Source organism: Lycorma delicatula, chromosome 4 (genome assembly GCF_047948215.1).
Source record: "Lycorma delicatula isolate Av1 chromosome 4, ASM4794821v1, whole genome shotgun sequence".
Lineage (NCBI taxonomy): Eukaryota > Metazoa > Arthropoda > Insecta > Hemiptera > Fulgoridae > Lycorma > Lycorma delicatula.
In genome coordinates, this window is record NC_134458.1 from 195,034,839 (window position 1) to 195,049,319 (window position 14,481).

Consider the following 14,481-nt stretch of genomic DNA (forward strand, 5'->3'; position numbering starts at 1 on the left):
TAGGGAAAGTTGATGTGCACTGGAGTTATGTTAGTATAATAACAAAATTTTCTTAATTATTGCTTTGTATTTTTATTCCATTATTTTATACAAACGGATATTGAAAATGATCTCCATCATTAATTCAACACGTTTCAAATTGTTTTCAAATATTTTAACCAGCTGATGTAATGGAATGCCTAGTAAGTATGCCGTTATTACCGATTTTAATTCGTCAATCTGTTGCGATGCACTACTTTTTTCTCGTAGAAAGTAATCTACAGAAGTTAAATCAGGCGTTCGTGGAGGTCACAAACCCTTCGTAATGACTCGTTCATCAGAGACGTTTCGTAAAAACGTCATCGACCTGTTAGCTATATGCGAAATGGCACAATCTTGTTTTAACCAACCGTGATTGATTTCCACTTCTGTTAACTGATTAATAAACTTTGGTAAAACAGCAGTAACGATCACTTATAATTGAATTTTCAAAAAAATTATTGACCACACAATGCGCGTTACACGCAAATCAACCCAGACTCCATATTCGCTTCGTGTAAAGTGTTCATGTAATTCATGGGGATTAGTTGTCGAACACAGTCGTGTGTTTTGTGGATTAATATACCTTCCGAGATGAAACCACTCTTCATTTGAAAAAAAAACAAGTCGAGTATTGCTACGCAATTTTGGTCAATAAAACATTTAAATCGTTGACAATAATTTATTTTTTTGGCACGATCTGCAGGTTTCAGTTCTTGAACAAACATTACTTTGTAGGGGAAAATTTTCAGTTCTTTTCTTACAGCTTTATGTGCGGTAACAAGCGCGATTTTTATTATTTTCTGTAATATTTTCGATAGGTCACTTAGTATGCTAATAGGACGGAAAGTGGAAGAAAAATTTTTGTCCCACATTTGAATAAAGGAATCACATTTCCAACTTTAAAATCATATGGAAAGGAGCCAATTTCAAAACACTTATTATAATCGTTAAAGATTTTCCAGTAAAAGGCGCTATTTTATTTTCAAACATACACTAGTTATTTTATCAACACCAGAAGCCGAGTTGTTTTTTAGTGAGTTAATTATTTGTATGATTTCATTTTTAATTATTTGAATGAGTATACTGAGTGAGGTTATTATGACATAATTATCTTTTTCTTTTTTCTGTTTAGCCTCCGGAACCAACGTAACGTATTACTTCAGAGGACGAATGAGAATAATATATATGAAGTGTAGTCTTGTACAGTCTCAGGTCGACCGTTCCCAAGATGTGTGGTTAAATGAAACCCAACCACCAAAGAACACCGGTATCCACGATCTAGTATGGACGATTCTTTCTTAATGGAAAGATATCTAATCCGAACCCGTCCTCCTGCCACTCGTTCTCCCTCACCGAAGTTTTCTGATGGAGGAGAGAATAACTGTGTGGGAGCTAGAAAACGTCTAAAGCGTAGGTCGGTCACCTCGGGTGATCAACCCTCCGAGGAGCCGAACACTACGAGGGGCAGCTCTGAAACGGCAGCTGCCACCATGGAGGTTAGCGATGAAAATTCCTCGCAACCTCCGGTAACTAGGCGGAAGAAAATCTCACCTATCATGTTGGACTGTCCCAAAGAGTGGCCAACGCTGGCGAGAGGAATCTCCGCCATTATAAGAGGGCGCCTAGTAGCCAAACGTACCGGGATCTCTGTATGGCTGCAGCTAAGCAGCGAAGGTGACTTCAGGGAAGTACAGAGTTTTCTGCATTCCAAGGGAGTCGCCTTTCACTCCTTTCAGTTCCCAAAAGATAGGGGGCTCAAAGTGGTTATCCGGGGCATCACTTATGCGGCCACCACGGAAGAGGTGAAAGAGGAGCTGTCCTCGCTCGGTTACGAGGCAGTTTCAGTTAAAAAGCTGACAATGAGGGCCGGAAGGGAGACCCCCACGTGCCTCGTCGCCTTAAAACGAACGCCAGACACCAGGGGCATTTATGACCTGGAAAACTTATGCTATTAGAATTATGGTGACCGCATTTGTGTCTCGAGAGGGTCCGCCCCAATACTACAGATGCCATAAGTGCGGCTACTCGTCAAACTATTGCCGCAGTGCACAGCTCTGGGTGTAATGTGGTGGAGACCACGACACGGCGACGTGTCTAAAGCCACGCAAAGAGAAGCCGCTGTAATAAGGGTTGTATTATAAGGAGCAGCTGAACAAGCAAAAGGGCAGCCAGAAAACATCCGCTGTTACTGAGAGACGTAGCTGGGCACGAGTTGCCGGAGGGGGAAAACCGAGCCCCCAGCCACAGGTAGTTTTACCGGCGGTAACGGTGACGGTGGAAAAAGGGGAATCACTTACCCCCAAAGCAACAAAGACTAAACCGGGCAATAGTTACAAGAAAGGTGGAGGAAAAAACCGAACGAACAACTGCCGAAATGGCAGGTTGCTATACGAAAGTGAACGAGCACGCCGGTTAGTCGTCATAGCTCCGAGGTGCCCACCTTCGTTCATCGAATGGGCAGACCGAGACCTGATGTACTCGACATCGCAATTTATGAAGGCGGTAACAACTCCGGTCGTGATTGAAACGATAGAAGACCTCAGCTCGGACCAGTCTCCTGTCTCATTGGAGTTGGAGGTTTCCGCTGCAATCAAAGCCACAAAGATCAAAGCCACGGGATCGGTGCCCGCGCATTCCGGAATGTTCCACCCGCTCTTATAGCGACCATAACCACAATATTCACGTCAATTTTGTACTTGGATATTTTCCGAATTGCCTACCCAAACCTGGGAAAAGTCTGCTCTTTCCCCAGAATTACAGACCGATTTCCTTATTACCAGTGTTGTTAAAGCTATTCGAAAAAATTCTCCTGGAAAGACTTAGGCGACATTTGGGAAAAGGAGTACGGCCTGAGCAATCTGGGTTCAGGGAGGGCCACTCGACGACTCTCAAACTGGTTAAAATAATCGACAGTCTTGTCGGAGGCCTAAATAGAAAAGCGCTAACTGCAACCGTTTTTCTAGATGTGGCTAAAGCCTTTGACAAAGTTTGGCGTAGCGGCTTGCTGTATAAACTCGCACATACGACGATACCCTGTCGCTATGTCAGATTGATACGGTGTTATTTACTAGACTGACAATTTTTTGTACGCGTAGGGGGAACAATCTCCTCCACCAGTGACGTAGCCGCTGGAGTCCCCCAAGGAGCAGTGTTTTCGCAGTTCTTGTACACGCCCTACGTCAACGATTCAACGACATGCCGCTGTAGGAAGGAGTCAAAACAGCTCTATACGCAGACGACACGGCATATTATTATGAACCCGAAAGTGTAGATTACGCGATCGAGAGACTCCAACGGCAAATTGATCTAGTAGAGCCGTGGCTCGATATGTGGAGAATCAAGGTCAACGGTGGAAAATTGGTGGCAGTGATGTTCACATACAAGATACGTGCTCCAGCCACACAGCTGGAAATCTCAGGAGAGAAGATCCCCTTTGGGAAAACAGTCAAGTACCTTTCAGTAGTTCTGGATAAACGGCTTACCTTAGGAGAACATGTTAAATATGTGGCCCAAAGGGCAAAGGCCGTGAGGGCCTCACTATACCCAGTACTGAACAGTGCTAGCCCATATCCTCTGGCGAACAAATTGCTCATTTTTTAGCTACACGTCCTGCCGATTCTAACATATGCTTACCCGGCATGGGGAGCTTTGTTGAACTCCACGCTTCAAAAGAAATTAGAAGCCGTCCAAAACATAACGTTGCGGACGATATTTGGAGCACCGTGGTGCGTCAAAAACGTCACTCTTATCTACGATGCGGGACCGCACACCGTATCCGAGGTAGGGGTGGCGCAGGCACGCAGAATGTTCGGGAGAGCGGCCGTGTTCGAACACGGCCATCTCCGGGACATCTCCCGAGAGGACCGTACTCTACAGGGTATAAGAAAACGGCCTCCGAATTAAACGAACCACCATGAAGAGGCGGTACGAGAGTCAAAAAATGACAAACCAGGCTTAGGAGCCTCTATATCGCGTAACCTATAAATGGAAACCGCGCAAAAATTCCAGCCGCGAAAGTGACAGTTTTCGCAATTAAATTTTGTTAAAACTATAAAAAGCTAGAAAACACCCGACAACGTCCCATGAAGAGACCACAATTTCATTTAGTCAGTATATGCGACTCCCTCCGGAGAACGGGGCGCATTTCTCCCTTCAAATAACTAGGGCTCCGTTAGGGTCACTTCTGCTAACCCTTAGCTGCTCGTACCGAAAGAACTTCAGCGGATGGACTGAAGGGGAATCACGCCGGGATTACTAGGCTCAAAAGCTTAGTCTCTGACGGTCAGAACCAGTAAATAAATTTCACGCTGGTCCACACAGATAGGAACGCAAATTACCAAATCCGTCCGTAAATAAAATTTAAAATTTATAACCGCCACTAAATACCCAATGAAATCCGCCCGATAGTAGAAAGATACAGCAGCAAGGGACATTGTCCAGGCTCTGCGATCTGTAGGGAGAAAAATTGAAACTCCCGCCATTCTTGCGTTCCGTTCCGTTCCGTATCCCTTTGTCGCTTGAGGAATGCCGTACAACCTGGTGAAATGGCTACACAACCATCAACATCTTCCCCTCTAAAACCGATAGTCTCGTCATCAGATTTCATGAGTACAGCTTCCGGTAACTCTCCATTCTCGTATATCAAGTCGAGGCGGTGAGAACGTTTCTCTTGCGTTTCGTTTGACAAATGCTTGTGTATTAAACTCGATGAACATGACTTTCTAGTATTTCATTCCGTAAGAATCGATTGTTGTACATTCTCATTTGTGAGAGTCTATAGATTTTCCTTTTTGATAAGTCTGTGCCGAAATATTCACGGAATTTTTTTTTCTATTTTTCTCTAAACGATCATTCCTTTCTTGGCCACTTTTCTTTAAACGTCGGTGGCTCATTTCAGAAGCGCATTTGGTAGTCCTACCCTTTTTTCATTTATATAATAATAGAGATATATCAAATATATTATAGTTATAATATATATAATACTAGACCACAAAAAATTATGAAATAAAATAACTTAAAAAATAAAAATAAAAACCAACTTCAAAAAATAACAGTACTAAAAAGTTACTAATAATTATCTTTTTGTTTATTAACTATAGTAAAAATATTTATAACAAATAAAAATTTTTGAAGTTGGTAGTCAACTGAAAGAAAAAAACAAAAAAACTATGGTCTATATTATACAAATCCTACTTCAGAAAATACAAGATTGGTAATAGAAGTTTAGCTACAATAAAATGAGATCTAAAAAAATATAATGCAACTATAAAATTCGACATACACAAATATGATATACGAGTACTTATTGATGCTTAGGTACATATACCAACCACCAAGTACATGCCTAAGCGAACTCAAGATGAGGTATGATCGTGAGATGCTCTCTCTTACATCTCTTAAAATACCATTCTGCATGTGCTAATCCTATTTTGCCGCCTAGCGGTCGCTTGAGGAACTAACATTACGTAACTTTATGTTTAATTTGTGGCAGCTGACACCGACTTCAAATATAGTTATTTGTTGTAAATATTTTTGTTTTACTTAATAAATAAAAATATAATTATTTTTGTATCTTTTTAGTAGTATTATTTGTTGAAGTTGGTTTTTATTTTTATTTTTTTAAAATTATTTTATAAAACCTCCCCACTTTTGTACTGTGCAAGCGGTCAGTGGCTAAGAATGTCGAGCCGTTCGGTTTTTTGGTATTTTTCCAAAGATTATCATCGGATTTGGTTAACATTTACAAGGAACCGTTCGAAAAATATACTCTTTCAATAAAAAAAATAATCAAAATCAGTTCACTAACCTCGGAGATACTGCGTAACATACAATAAAAAAACATTATCGAATTGATAACCTCCTTTTTTAAAATCGGTTAAAAGTATATTTTAAAATATTAACATTAAAAAAAAAAAAAATGAATAAATAAATACTAAGAAGGTATTTAAATCTCTCTAAAATATAAAGGCGTTTATAAACGTTGTGAATGTAGTGTTATTTCCTTTAAAATAGGTATACATGCGTATATTCTCTGCGTGCCCTGACAACACACAACTATGAAACCATCAAACGAACACAAACATTTTTTGATCTTATATACTAACAAAGAAAAAGCTATTGCGACCAGATTATTATTTCTTTCAATTCAGTTCATAAAGAGTAACGATGAGACCTGTGTACTCCGCACTTTCCCATGACGGAAAGAAGTTTATTTCAACTAAGGATGGTGACTTAACTTCCTGCCTTCATCGCACGTAATCCATGATACCATAAAAACTGAACTGCCGACGTAGGCCCCACGTATAAAATGGATACGTTTCAAACGCTATACTGATGTACTTTTTTTATTGCCGCATTTCATATCATAAAGCCGATCGTTGAAAATCAACTAGATTAAATTTATTTGTTTGTATCCACACACACATGCGCGTCCGCACATAAAATAGTATAATTGTTATTTCATAGAAAAATGATGTAATAACATAAAACGACTTACATGATTTCTTATTTTATGTAATGAAAGTTTCGATTTGGATTAAACTCTCAGTTTAATTATCATATATTAGCCAGAATTGCTCAAGAGAGAAACGGATTAAAAAAAGTAGAAATTTATATTTTATATTATAATATGTTTGATAAAATCAAGAATGTATAGTTGCCCCAGCGAATCTACGAGCTTGTGACGTCACGTGCTGATATCTCATTACATTATTGTTTTCCAAAATATTATTTTTGCGCGTAATTATTATGTTTATTTCATTTTTCGACTTAAAAATAATACGCGCGCCCAAACAATACATTTATGTGTTGTGTGTTCAATTCTTTCCACTTGAGTTGATTACATGCATAAAAATGCTTAATTGGTATTATGTACAGGCCTATAAAAATGTATACATGCAGTTAGAAGGGATGTCTTACGTCACGATTATATTTAGATCCGTCATTCGTAGTACACGATGTATGTATAAAGAAATAAACTTTAGTCCAGTTTATATCGTGTTCAGTGAAAGTATTCGGATAGCGTTTTTGTGCGGTCATATTATTTTATAATTATTCATTATTTATCGCAATTTTTTTGTAATATATTATTTTTTGTTTTATATGTGTTCGTGTGTTATTAGTGCGGTTTGTTATGGCAGAACTTAAATCAGTAGTTAAAAAAAAAAAAAAATTAGGAGTCAAGCACAAATTAACAATAATGTTTCTGATTTTATGAAAAGAGAAGCTCTAAAAGTAGGTAAATTAACTGACGACAAACACATGATTGGCATTAAAAAAATGCGAAGAAAGAGCTGCTTGCTTGAGGGATATCAAGAACACAGGTTCAAAAACTCAGAAGAGAAAAAATACACGATTCTTCAATCAACATCCCTCCCAATCGTGTTCTTTCAGCACGTAGAAAAAGGATAAACAACATTCGAAACCTATCAGTGGACTGGACAGTTTTGATTTAGGTGTAGTAAAGAGAACAGTTAATGGATTTCATTCAAAGAAGAATAAATTACCTACTAAAAAAAAAAATAAGGCAAAATCTTTAGTCATCTATTGATTTTAAAGGCAATGAATCAACTTTAGCTGTTATTTTGAAAGAGTTAGGTTTCATATGGCGTAAAACCGAAAATAACAGAAAACGTTTATTTGAAAAATCCGATATCAGGAGGACGATAATTGAATATTTGGAGGTGATGACTAAATACAGACAAAGCAATGCTACAATTGGATGAAACGTACGTTTTAAGTTTGCATCGTTCGACAAAGTCGTGGTCTGATGATATTGTTGAGGGACTTCATGTGCCGATTACTGTAGGTGACCGTTTAATAGTAATTCGTGTTGGTGGAGAAATCGGTTTTATTCCGAACGCATTACAGACTTAGAAACCCAGTTATAAGAGTGGCGACTACCAAGACAACATGAATACAGACAATTTCATGAAATGGGAGTGTGAAAAATTGATTCCATATCTTCCACCAATGTCAGTAATAGTTGTTGATAACGCCTGTTATTACAATTCACGCCAAATTCTATCTCCAAAAGAAAAGATATGACCGCTTGGCTGGAGAAAACCCATATTCCGTATAGTTCAAAGATGCTGAAACCACAGTTACATGAATTAATAAAGTTACATAAAACTAATGTACAAAAATATCACTTGGATGAACTTATGGAAAAACATGGGCAACGAGTATCTTATATTCCCACCGTAACATCTTGATTAGAATCCGATCGAGATGGTATGGTCAGCCGTAAAAAGAGATGCCGCGAGTCATAACACAAAATTTCTTTCACAAATATTGAAAAATTAACTACGGAGAAAATTAATTCTATGAATGAAGATGACTGGAAACTGTATTGTGAAAAAGCAAAAAATATTGAAAAATAGTATGAAAAACTGGAACCACTGATAGATGACATGATAGAACGTTATATTATACGCGTAGACTGTGATTGTGAAAGTGAATATGAAAGTGACAGTGATAACGATTCGTTTAGCGGGGATGGCGAACTTGCTTTTTTATTATTAAAAATTAATAATTTAGTACAAATAAAGGTTATAAGAGAATTAATTGTATATTGTTTATATTAATAAATATAAATATTATAGTTATTACCGCGTACAATATGATAATAAGTAATACTTTGATTTGATACGCGGAGTTGATGTTTTCGGGGCGAGTAGAAATACGCAGTCTGCTAGTAACGTCACAAGTTCGTACATTGGCTGGGCCTAGTATATGCGGTTTTTATTGTTTTAATGAATAGCAGATTTCATACTTTACAAATAAAAGCTTAGATTACTAAAATATAACTCAATAAAAAGACAAAAAATGTTTATTCTCGAGAAATTAAAAAAAAAAAAGATATCCAAAAGAAAAATACTTTCGCTTATTCTATTTAATATTAATACAAAAATACAATAACTTACCATAAAATAGTGCTTTACAAGGTGCCCTCACAAATTAATGAAATTTATATGGCATTTAATTTTTATTTATCATTCTTACCTGTAAAAAAAAAAATAACAATGTTATAAATAATGAATTAGATAATTAAGAAACAAATTGTTATTAAAAGTTTAAAAAATAATCAATTGTAACCCGAAAAATGACTTGCAATTACGTAAATTAATATCGGATATCCCAAAATATAACTCTGCACACAAACAAAAAACATCTGGATTTCAATTGATAAAATACGATTTGTTTTTCATATTTTCAGCATAGAAATTAAAAACTGACTGTACATAACTAATTTCCAAGTTTTCATTTGCAGTACATCAGTTAAACTATACCGATTTCTCTATGCATGTCGTAATATGCAATAAAATTGTTCATCCAGCGCGTCTTACCTCATTTTATTATTAACATGATTTTCTGTCATTGCAACTTTTAATGCTTTAGCATTAACAAAAAAACGGGTTTCACCACTTTTTTACTTGTAAAATTTTAAATCGAAATCATGTGTCATACCTTCCTATTTTAAAAAGAATTATGTTTGATTCAATGACGGACAAAAATTAAAAACCCAGATTTTTTTATGTAGAACTTCATTTCTTTCTGCCATTAGTACACATAAAATTATGAATGATACATGAAAATAAAAAGATGCTGTTCAGCCGTTACGTTAGGTTGAAAGTGGTCGTCGACAACTTGCAGCACAAACTCAGTTTATAAAATGGCATCTATGCAACAGAAATCATTCTGCGTCTTATGAGTATGAGAAAGGTTTATCCATTGTTACCGTGCACCGTTTTATTCCACTGACGGCTTGAAAAAGAAATACCTACCCACCACAGCATTCTAAGATGATATCGACAGTTTAAAGACACTGGTTTTTTTGTGCAAAGGTAAAAGCAACGGACACCCAAGCGTTTCGGATGAAACAGTGCAGAGAGTCGGGGCGAGTTTCGTTCGCAGCCCAAAGAAGTCAACTCGACGCGCTAGTAGTGAACTCGATATTCCACAGCCGACTGTCTAGAAGTTTTTGCGAACTCGACTACGACTGAAACCGTATCGTATAAAGCTATTACAAAAGTTACAACCAACTAACCTCAACAAACGATACAAATTTTGTAATGACATGCAGGAAGCTGTGGAGGATGACGATTTCGCTAACCGTCTAGAGTTTAGCGATGAGGCGACATTTCACTTGAATGGAAAGGTAAATCGGCATAACGTCAGGATATGAGGTACTGAACAGCCTAATTTTGTAGAATGTGAACGTAATTCCCAAAAACTTATATTTGGCGCAATTTCTAAAACAAAGGTGTACGTACCGTTTTTCTTTTCGGAGAATATCGTGACGGATATTTTATAGCTTGATATGATGCAATTGAGGTTGTTTCTTGGATTGAAAGACGACTCCGATAAATTTGTATTCCAACAAGATGGGGCTCCGCCTCACTGGTATGCTGAAGAACGAGGCTTTCTGAACGAAGAACGCCCGCGCCGCTGGAACGGGGCGATGTGCAGATGATGACTTAGCGTTCTTAAAATGGCCTTCTTTTTCCTTTTGCCTCCCTGGAGAGGCTCAGCAATCAAGCATTACTCGACCCAGGGGTGTGTCCTTGTGACTCTAATGGGCCTACCCACCTAACGGCTGTGTGTCCGGCATGGCAGGGTGGCCCAACAGTTCGGATCTTTTGTATCTCATCATCCCTGCCTCAAACCAATAGGGCGGAGGGATACGGGCCCTACTATGCTGTCCAGCACGCGGTCGCCAACTCGCTGCCATAAGTCTACCCAGGGAGCTGACCGTTCTCTCTGCCTTGTCATACACTTCCTGCAAGTGTTTATTAAAATAACCCATATTTCTAAAACCACATACCTAAATATTCCACTTATGCATCACACTAATTCGCGTATCCTCTACGTTAATGTTTATCGGCCGTATTTTACGTCTATCAACAATCGCAACTATTTGAGTTTTTTGCGGTGCCAGTTCTAAACCTCCTTACAGACGATATCATCAATGCAAGTCATTTCCCACAACATTCCGATAACAAATATGTTATTAATTTTAACAAACAAATTTGTTTTTTTTTAAATAGATGTCTTGTAAGCTAAATAGTTCAGATATCATACCGACAAGCGCGAATTATTACTAAATATCGGTTTATTAATTTATCGATAATAATTTATTCCAAAAGTTGCACAATGGCGGTCAACTTTCATCAGTTTTATCTCCGGAGATAATTAACGAATCGAAACTTTTTTTTTAGAGTCTGATGTGGACACCACATTACTTGTACACCTGTTAAATTACATAGACATTTTTTTGCTACACATTTAAACTTATTTCATGTGAAAGTGAGAAACGATCTTCCAACTGTTTAATAAAGCGGACAGTAACACAACCGATGAAATATTAGTTTTTATTAACACCAGATATTTATACAATTATTAATTCAACAATCTTATGTGAAATATTAGAATAGAGTACAAATCCCTTTATTACTCGTATTACGATCAGTATAATTCGTAATTTCGTGAATTGCTGATTAACAAATTTTTTTTTTAATTTCTGGTGTCGTATGAAAAAAAAGGTAATAATAATTAAACTATTCTGTTTAGTGAGCTCCTGTATACTGGTCATAAATGTTAATGTCGACCTTACGGTGTAAAATATTCAGTTTTTATTATTGGATTATTTGGTGAATTATCAAAAATGAATACAGGAAGAAAAGATAACATGAAGAAATATATCTCCAAAAACGATAAGAAATGAATACGAAGGGGAAAAAAATGTTAACAACAAGTGATGAATAAAAGAATTACGAGATCATAAATATAAAGAGGAAGAAAACGTTAAGACCAATGAAAGAAAAAGAGATTAAGAGAGTATGATGAATATAAAGAAAGAAAAAATTTGAAAACTATAGAATGTGTACACAAATTAAAATCAAAGGAATTATATCAAACCAAAGAGCGATTAAATGACTGGAAACAAAAAAATAAACGAAATGATGGTCAACTCCGACCTAGGGAGAATATTATCGGACAATATCAGAGGAGTAATGAACTAAAAGATAAGAATATTTTGCTATTTATTAAAGATCGGGCATGTATGCCTCCGTGTATTTATTGTTCTTGTGAGGATCTATTTTTCAGTCACTCTGCATTTAACTTTAATGTAGATAAAATTAAACAGAAATTAAATTAGAAAATCCAAAAATAATACGATTTTAAACTATAATTTTCAATTAATATTAAATAGTCAGATGTTTCACCAAATCTATTACATATATAAGAATGCCTGTTAAAGTACACATACACATTTTTAAAAATACATAAAATTTGATTTCACTAATACCTTGATTTTTTTAAATTATTATTATTATTGAATAATTATTAATTATTGTAAACGTTTTTTACAATTACTGTTAATAATTATTAAATCAATGTGTTTGAATTAAAAAAAGTTAAAAAAAGAATTTAAAAAAAATTAGTGCAAAAAAAAGGAGATGAAATCTCATTCGAACCGATGTACTTTCCATTAAAGATCCAAATATTTCATTAATTAAGCTTTTAATTGGCTGTAACTCTGGAACCGATGAGAATAAGTACCACTGACGATAGATCTTGAGAAGATCTCAATTAGAGCTTATTACTGCAGTTAAGAGAAAGTCCAAAATCCAATTTTTTTGTTGGACACTTTGGTTCAGTCGATTGGAATCTAAAGGGAAGGTGCAGAAGTAGATGTTACAACAGTCCTAAATCTAAAATTTCAACATAATACGGCTAATCGTTTTTGAGTTATGCGAGATACATAAGTACGTACGTACGTACAGATATCATGCCGAAACTAGTCAAAATGGATTCAGGGATGGTCAAAACGGATATTTCCGTTGAAATTTCAAAAACCGAAATTTTTTGCGATCACAATACTTCTTTTACTTCGTACAAGGAAGTTAAAAAACATCTTCTGAGTACTTTAAGCTGCCCGTTTTAAAATTAATTTAAATAAAAATTCGTGACGATATTCAATTTTTAAAAAAGCAAAAGTATGCTTGTAAGAGCCTAGTGGCTCTTCTAATTAACCACTAAAACTTTTGAAAATGTATTTGAATGTTTGAGTGCTGTTTTATTTGTGGTTAAATTTTCAAGTATCAAGAGAATTTATTTCATTTAGGCTGTACACAATTTGGAAAAAACGCATTTTTTTTTTTAATTTGGATTGCAAAATGTGTACAAACTGTCGGACCAATTTTTTTGAATTTGGTGTGTTGCTTTATCACATCAAAAAGTTCTTTAGGCAAAAATCTGAAGGTCATATGTATAATATAAGTACTCGAAAAAAAAATTCCAACAAAATCTTCTTTTGATAATATTTCTGACAATTATTGCTATTTTTACATCAATATTAACGTATTTTTTGATTTGCAACCCATTATTATATTGTGTATAAAATCTAATAAAAACCTTTTTTTCTCTCTATCTTTTCTCTAAAATGAACAGTTATCGAGTTTTCTAAGGAAATAAAAGAAAAAATGGATATTTTTCCGAATTTTTTTAATAAAATGTTAAGCACACCTTTTACAATAGGCGCATATAGATATAATCATCTCTCTGATGGTATCCGGAGGCATTAAATAAAAAATTAGCAATCATATAGAAAAATTCCAAATGTGCACATTTTAAAACAGATACCGCCTGCCATGACTATATATAAAAAAACAAATCAAAAATGACTAATTTTTTTTTTTGATTTTGCTCAAAATACAATGCCATAAATTCCCTATCCCTATACAAAGAAGTTTTTTGTGTCATTTTTTAATAAATTATGTTGAGCCAGTCCGAAGATATTAATCAAATAATGTTAACACACATACGCAGATTCGTACATACTTGTTCAGCAGATTTCTATAATTTTTTCGTGGTTTTTGAACTAAGGAGATATTACATTTTTGACACTTACAAAAACCTTGATATCCAAAATTTGATTAGATTGTTACAATTAACTCGTATGCGCAGGGAAATTTTAAATAATCATTATTGAATAAGTCAATATTTGCCGTGGGATTCAAACTTCTTTCGGATAAAATATAATTATGGTACCCATTTCACGTCACTGGAGATCTTTATCGATAAGCTTCAATTAATTAAAAATTTTTAATTTCAATTTTTCTATTTCATTTGGAACATAAAATTTAAAGTTAAACAAAGGAAACAATGTTGCAGAAAGTAGGAAAGCGGGCGAGCGGTTGGCGAGTAACCCCAACAGTTACTAAGCAAGGGGTGGGAGAAAATGAATGATAAAACGAAACTTCGAATAAGAGTAAAATACAAATATATATATATAAAATATATTTATAACAATATTTATACATATAATATTATACATATTTATATATAACAATATATATATATATATATATATATATATATATATATATAAAATACATAAACTTTCTTAAAAGTCAGCAAGTTTTAAGCTAAGGTCATCTTTGTCTTTTAAAATCC

The 14,481-nt window shown here is 35.4% G+C and overlaps 1 protein-coding gene across 2 annotated transcripts in view; it reads right to left on the reverse strand.

The window, feature by feature from the left end:
• Positions 1 to 14,481, reverse strand: part of LOC142323005 (uncharacterized) — a 381,529-nt gene that overhangs the window by 312,548 nt on the left and 54,500 nt on the right. The window contains exon 2 of one of the 2 annotated variants that reach the window (XM_075362099.1): positions 8,946 to 9,024. The exons of the other annotated variant lie outside the window; for it this stretch is intronic. The gene's annotated coding sequence lies outside the window, so the exon portion shown is untranslated. The remainder of the gene's footprint in view (positions 1 to 8,945; positions 9,025 to 14,481) is intronic. 2 annotated transcript variants of the gene reach the window in all.